Source organism: Meleagris gallopavo, chromosome 5, assembly GCF_000146605.3.
Source record: "Meleagris gallopavo isolate NT-WF06-2002-E0010 breed Aviagen turkey brand Nicholas breeding stock chromosome 5, Turkey_5.1, whole genome shotgun sequence".
Taxonomy (NCBI): Eukaryota; Metazoa; Chordata; class Aves; order Galliformes; family Phasianidae; genus Meleagris; species Meleagris gallopavo.
The window spans coordinates 45,468,038-45,475,672 of record NC_015015.2 but is presented as its reverse complement, the minus strand read 5'-3'; the positions used below and the strand labels follow the sequence as shown (position 1 = coordinate 45,475,672).

The 7,635-nt window shown below is 36.1% G+C and overlaps 1 long non-coding RNA gene across 1 annotated transcript; it reads left to right on the top strand.

Moving 5' to 3' along the window:
- Positions 1-5,532: 5,532 nt before the first annotated feature.
- On the top strand, positions 5,533-7,617 carry LOC104911230. The gene is made up of 3 exons (XR_004160027.1): positions 5,533-5,769; positions 7,249-7,307; positions 7,500-7,617. It is a non-coding gene; the product is annotated as an uncharacterized LOC104911230 (long non-coding RNA).
- The last annotated feature ends 18 nt before the right edge of the window (positions 7,618-7,635 follow it).

Here is a 7,635-nt window from a genome sequence, read left to right as displayed (position 1 = left end):
TTATTAGTTTCATCTCATTGCTTAAAATTCTTAGGGTCATGATGGGGAGACTGTAGTCACTTGTTTTAGAAGACGTTATACGTAGAGATTAAAAAATAGATGTATAAATGTAATTTTTGTACTTTTTGGAATATTATTAACTAACTGCTGTGTTCCTGACTTTAATAGTTGGAAGAAGTAAAATGATCAGTCTTCTACTAATACTGGATTGCATAAAAATCTCAGATGCTGGACATTTTAAGATATTATCATTTTTAGAAAGAGAAACAGCTGTAGCTCCGTTAACCTTCACAGTTGTGTTGTTTACTAATACTCCACTCCAAAAGTCAGTGGGTAACAGCCTCAAGGTGGTCTACTGACTTGCTCCTCGTGGTCAAATAAGCACACATGATTTTCTTTAACCTGAGAAATCTGGTCCATCCATGGGCTAAGTTGTGCCAATGTCTGATGCCTATAAAAATTGTTGATGTTCAACTTGATATCTAGGTTTATAAAAGTGTGCTTCAAACAGCAGGCTATATACTAGGAATTGGCACCATTTATTAAGCTGACCACCTTCTTTGTGAAAAACAATCTCTTTGTTTGAAAGCTGTTTCCTGCTAGATTCACTTTTTGCCACTAATTTTTGTGTTGGAAGAAATGGTGACCACCTCATCCCTGCCAATTCTCTCAATGTTGGTCCTAATTTTGTAGATCTCTATCAGATGTAAGTTGTCAGATTTTCTTAAGAGGCACATTTTCTTTATCTCTATCCTCTGCTGTTGCCCTTTGCTGAACTTTTCCCAGTTTCAGCATATTGTATTCAGATAAGGGAACAAGATGTTTGTATGTATAAGGGGCAAATTGTGACAAATTATGTATGACTGGCAGACATCATTATATATTTCTTCAAGTATAAATACATAAAACCAGCTATATTTTTCTGTTTTGCTTGTTACAAGGAAAATAAATTAAGAATTAGCACTTTGAAGGAAGATAGAAAATGCACTGCATATAGTTCAGAGGAAAAATAAAAAGGGAAAGAAAAAAATAGGTTAGAGATTGAATGAATAGAAGGTTATGAATTTATCTCTAATGAACAGTGATTGAATACTTAGGTGCCGTGTCTTCTGAAGTGAAACACACGAAAATGAGAATATTTTATTGCTGATGCGTAGAATCATAGAATTGTTCAGGCAGGATATACCTAAGTGAGACGGAATAGCACTCATGAGAAAACTAACAAAGCAGTGCCCAAGAGTTCTAGCAGGAAATATAAAATCAGTAATTTTTTTCAAGGTCCTCTGCTGTGGTATGCATCGCTTTTAATAATCCAGAGCACGGGGGGCAGTAAGCATTTGTATGTTAGCTAAGCAGCAGTTCTAATATCCTTGTGCAAGAACTTCCCCTCATTGACTTCAGGGATGCAGGTTTACACAGCAAAGGAGGAAAGTACTAGAAGAACTTGAGGAATGGGTGCACTCTCTTAATGTGCTGATTCTAAAAGAGAAAATCTAGTCATCGTTCTGGACATGTAAATATTGACAGAAGTTGTGGCAATTCTCATAGGAGTTTGAAAATCCTCATCCCTAGTTCTTTAAAGCATGACAACTTGGGTGGCTAGATAAAGTTGCTTTGCTCTTCTCCCAGGCCTGCACTTAGTCATCACCCTGCTGGTCATTTTCTGGGCCATATATGAAACACAGGCTGACTAAATTTGCTGTTAGTGGTCTAAATCAAGAAGAACTTTACTGGAGCCAGTAGTATATTAGGTGGAGTCATTTAAAATGTGTATGAAATAGACAAGTTAGATTATCTGTTGGACCTCAGCTGAAAATATTGCTCAATTTAGTCAAATTGATATATTATGGTGTTTTGGGTTTTTTTTGTCCAAGTAATGGAATTGGAATTCTAGTGTCTTTATTTCCAAACATTCTCAGTAGTTTGTCTGCAAATATGTTGAAGGTCTTGTAAATAAATTTTTACACATTTTTAAGCTGCAGAAAGAAAGTATGAAAGTTGTATAATGTTATAGATATTTACAAATATTTAATGGGAATTCTTAAAAAATTTCTAAAGAGAAAAGATGCTTTTGTTATTTAACTTGAATTTCTATATAATTAGACCACATATTTTCAATCAATGCTTTCTCGCCACTTAGATTTCATGAATCTTTTCTGTAACTGAGTACCACATAGTGAGAAGGAATATATATATATATTTTTTTTTTAAAATCTACTCTATGTTATAAGTCATATCTAGGACAAGAAATTAGATATATTTTTGTTTCAATGTCTATTTTAAGTTTGTGATTCATCCCTATGCAACTAATGTGATTCTATCTTTTGTGACTTAGGAAAAAACAAGCGGTAATAGGGTGGTGGGTGGGGGTGCCTACTTTGAATTTCTCATATACTAATGGACAAATGTAACATAAATTATTTTGTTTTTGTAGCCTATTAAGAAACAGATTCATCATTCACTGTAATTGTGATATAATATAATTAATAATTCATAGTAGATAAAATGGCATTCCAGTAGAGAGCTCTAATTCTATCTTAGGGCTATAAAGTTGCATTAAACAGTATTCAGTACTGATGGAAAATGAAGGAAAATACTGCAGTTCTGACTATAGCAGACCTACTTATTTCCAAAACAAGATGGGAGAAATATCACTTTAGGCTGTTGCACAAGATTTGTAGTATTATTCATTATGAAAACTACCCACAGTTTTTCTCCTGTCTAAACTTTACAGCAGTCCAAGGAAACCTATGAATTTTTCCTGTATCAAATAGTCTGAAGAATGGAAGTTGCCTGTAATGTGTACACTGACATCATTTAAGGAATGTAGGAGAGAAAAGGAAAGGAAAAAAATCAGTATAGAACAAGAACAATTCTTAAGTACTGTATCACTTAATAGATTAAGCACAAAAAAGAACAAAAAGATTCTCATGGTTGGACTCTTAAGCTGTAGAGGCTTAGAGACTGTTGTACTATCCAAACAGATGAGGTTTTTGCTACTGATTTCATATGGAGTAGAACACCTCTTAATATGTATCAATGTCTTAAATCCAAGTTAAATGTTTTTCATAAGACTTAAAGGAGCTCAACTGATGCACAGACTGTGCAATGTTTACATGGACTGGCATTCTGTAAAAGACTATTAAATAAAGTCAGAAGGATTACTTAGTTCTTATTAAACAAAATTCTACTATTTGGAGCAGCTTTTGTTCAGAAACTTCTTTTAGTTCCTCGAGAGGAAGCACTCAAATGAACAAACAAAAAAACAATCAACAAAAACCATGATGCTGTCTTCTGACAAACTGGCAGATTGCACTGAACCAGTTAAAATCTGTATTTTGGGACATAAACAAAAACAAACAAAATGAACAAACAAAAAAACCACCAACAAAAGATTTTATACTGATCTCAAGCAGGTGGAGCATGATATATGAACAACGAAGTTCATTTGTGAGGTCCAGTGCAACACTGGACAGAACTAATTAATGACAAGAGACTAAGGTCATATTCTTTCTCCTCCTTCCCCTCAACGTTCAGTGTTTGTTGGTCAGAGCACTTACCTAAATGTGGTGGAGAGCAGCTCAGGATCCAGCTCTGCTTGTGGGGACATGAACTTGCATTTCTAAGGTGACACATGCACTTACTGAACTGAGGAATGCTATTTGCCATACTCCCATTTTAGCATTCAGGCTCTAATAAAACATTAAGTGCATGAGAGATGTTGAATGTAAGTGGCCTAGCAGTTAGGACACTCAGCAGGGAAAAGAGAAGCTGAGTCTATCACTGCTTCTCCACTCAGCGATTTTCTATTTTACAAAGACATGAGAAAAGCACAAATATCCAGGCACAGTTTAACAAAGCCATTGAAATTGTTACAAGCTTCCTAGTAAATACTATGCAGATTTCTAGCTGACTAATATGCATCTGAAGAAATTGAAAGATATCATGACTTCCAGTCAATTTTTTCTCCAGCAGTAAGAGATGTGGATTTGATGCTAACTTGTGGATGCCTGCATTGAGCTGAAGTGAGATTCAAAACCAAGACAGAGTGAGATACTTCTTTTTGCATGAAAACAATTACTCACTTCAGATATCTAGGGCAAAAGTGACTTTTCCTCAAGTTGATCAGGGAAAGAGAAACCTTAAAATGGTACTAGAAACTGCTTTTGTTTTTGAATCTTGCTATTGCACTACTCTTCTGTGCGTGAAGTGTGCATGAAATAGGCTATTGAGATACACAGAAGGAAAAATAAAAGATGGTAGGGTTTTATTTATTTTCTGTTCTTGAATGCTTTTGCACTCAGGATTTTTACTAATCTAGCATGGTAGCATTTTCTCTAGCTTTTATTATGCCAGAGAGGAAGTACGGGAGTGTTTTAAGAAGGACGTTATGCTCACTTCTATGCTAAATTTAGTCTGCCTTTTTTTTTTTTGGTGATGTAAAACAGTACTTCACCTCTTGATATAACATTTGTTTTCTTCTGAAGATTCTTTCTGGTTGAAGTGGATGTGTTACAATGAAGTCGTCCACACAGGTTTGAAGGAGATGCTTCCTTTATCTCTGGGATGAGTCATAGGGCTCATTCACAAAGAAAAGCTGGGTGAACCCACAAGCAGTGGTTACTCTGCAGTGATTTCCAGGCCAGCTGTGTGCCTTGCTTTGAAGGATATTGCCCCATTTACCATCTTTGGTCCCAGCCCAGTGCTGTACTCAATCCCAGCAGTAGTTTCTCAATAGAACAATATGTGATTTTTGGCAGCATTTGTGATGCCTTCCTGTGGTGTTCAATTAATCAGTTGGTTTGAGGAAGAGCTTTTTAGGCTCCAAAGTCATCTATTCTCAGCACAGCTGATTTCTGAGGCAGCTCTTGCACACTTACTGTGAACAAACACAGTAAGGATGCAACTGCTGAGCGAAGCAGGGCTGTTTGTTAGGTGATAAAGTAAGGGTGGCTCCTGTCTGACAGAAATCAGCCTCACTGGGGGAGGCATCCATAATGCCAGCACTTGAACATGTTAAAATATCTGATGAACTAATTTTCTTGCAGAAGAGAGTTATGAAAATTTCAGTGTAATTTTTGTGCAGTGTGCTTTTTGCTTCTTGATATAGTTAAAAGTTGACTCAATCATAATCAGAGAATGGCATGTGTTGGAAGAGACCTTAAAGCTCACCTAGTTCTAACACATTGCAGTGGCAGGTTGCCCCTCACCAGCTCAGGGCCTCATCCAAGCTGACTTTGGATGCTTGAAGGATCCTTCTCCAGACTCAACAAGCTCAGGTATCTCAACTTTTTTTCATAAGAGAAGTGCTTCAGCCCTTTGAGCATCTTCATGGCCCTCCTCTGGACCTGCTCCAAAGGCTTGATGTCTTGCTTGTGATGGGGGGGCCCCAATGAAAAGATTATACAGCAAGTTTTAGAATATAAAAAAATCTGTGATTATTTACGGCTACACTGTCACATTGCATTGTACAAAAATGCTCTGACTTCTGTCAAATCTTAAAGCATCTTATGATAAAATTGAAGCTACATTTTGAAATAGGACAAAATATCGTGGGCTTTATGCTTGCTTGTTTTGTGTGTTATTTTTTTTTCTCATTTAGAGTGAATTTGTTTTTCCAAAATCACTTGAAGAAGAATTCTAAATTGCAGTTGGAAGACAGAAATATCCAGATTTCATCCAGAGAATCCTGCAAGCAGAAATGAAGCAACAAGCACAACAACCTTAAGAATGAGCTCAAACATATTCCTCTACCAAGGAATCAGGAGGGTAAGAACAATTTTTATATAGTCAAAGCTTGAGCCTGGCTTTAACAGACTGCAGTCAAACTGTACTTTAGAATACTGGGACTGATCTTTAGTGATGTGAAACCAGTAAGCAGTCAGCAGAAATTACTAGGGAAGGTTGCTAAGAAACTTGAAAGGCTAAAGGAAATGGGTATGGTTATATAAATCGTTAAAAAGGAAATACAAACAAAACCACGAGACTTTCAAACTAATCAATCCAGAAAGTAAGGGAAATAATTATGTACATAATTTGCATTAGCTGTCATCACAGAGGACTTTGAAGAATATTTACCCTCAGTCTTTTCAAATGGTAAATAATACCAGAGATTAGAAGAACTAGAGTATTAGCACAGGCTTGGAAATGAAAGAGGAGAAAGATTACCAAAAATAAAAATTAAAGATAAAATGCTGCAGCACTTGATACACGAACTGAACTGCTGAGAAAACAGAACAGTTGCATTTAAAATCTATTGCTGCACTGGAGGCACAGGGACTAATAAAACTTTACCCATACTTTAATTGCTAGGGAAGAACATACAGTTGCTTGTGTACTCAACTAGCATTTGCAAGAATAAAATCTTTGTAAGCTAAAACAAAACTATAAGACAAACTTTTAATAAAAAGAGCATCTTTCTTGCCTCTAGCACGCATGGATTATTTGAGTGTATAAAGGAATATGTCCCAGTGCCAAACCCTGTGCTGTATATGGGCTGGCAACTTCATCGTGCTGTGCTCTCAGCCTGCTGCCTTTTCAAAATACTGCAGCATCTCATAGGAATTCAAAGCAAAGCACAAACTCCTGTTTGGTTCTTTTATCGCGGCAGGTGATGAAATGGAAAGCAGGCTGTTTACAGAGTGCTTCTTCAACCCTACTGGAGGTATATATGCTGCAGTGAAGTTGTACAGTCATTCCAGACAGTTTAGAGTTTGAGATATTCTTCAGCCTAAATAAAACTGTAATGTTGCACTAGACAGTGCAAAACGTGGCAGTTGAAACCCTATTGTGGACAGGCTCTCTTGGGCTAGAAAAAAGATATTCTTAGTCTCTTTATGGAAAAATCTACATAAACAAACTGGTTACAAATGTATTTTAATGTAGATAATGCTATGTGAGAAAATATTTCCAAAACTTTCAAATGGTTTTATTAGTATGAACACACATAGCTGTACATGGCTGTACATCTATTTTCCTCCTTAACTGTTCAAAAGAATATTCCTTTCTGCTTCTAAATTATTCTCATTTTTAGTTATTTTGTAGAATTTGAAAACAATCTGTATTGAGATTTGTGTGATTCTGATGCAGCCAGATATTCACAGTTGCAAAAGAAAGTGACTTCTTATTGGACATCACCGTAGTGTAGTAATTGCACTCTCATATTCTGGTGGGCAATCTTTAATGTTATGTTCCTAGATTGATATAAATTGGGAGTAGAAAAAAATGTTCTTTCTGTATTTTTGTTAGATTTGCCATCAGGATTGGCATAGCAGCTTTGTGATGTTCTGAGTTTGATTCATGGAAAGGTAAGTCTAATTTTTTATTTAAAACTGTGAATGAGAGGATACTTAGCACGTCCTCTTGTCATTTCCTTAGTAGGTCTGAACATACTTGGCTCATTGGGTCTGTTTTGGGGGAATTACAAGGCAGGTGGTGATTTTCATGTAGTTATTGCATTAGCACGGACAAATGTTTTCCTTTCTTCCTCTTGCCACCAGTTACTTTAATGAAAATTGCTGAAATCCTACAGTGAGATCTGAAGCTCCTCCTTGAATTCCTAAAAAAAAAATCTTCCATGTGGCTGCCCTAGAACAGCAGTTTTGGGGGCACAAATTTAAAAAAAAAAAAAAAAAA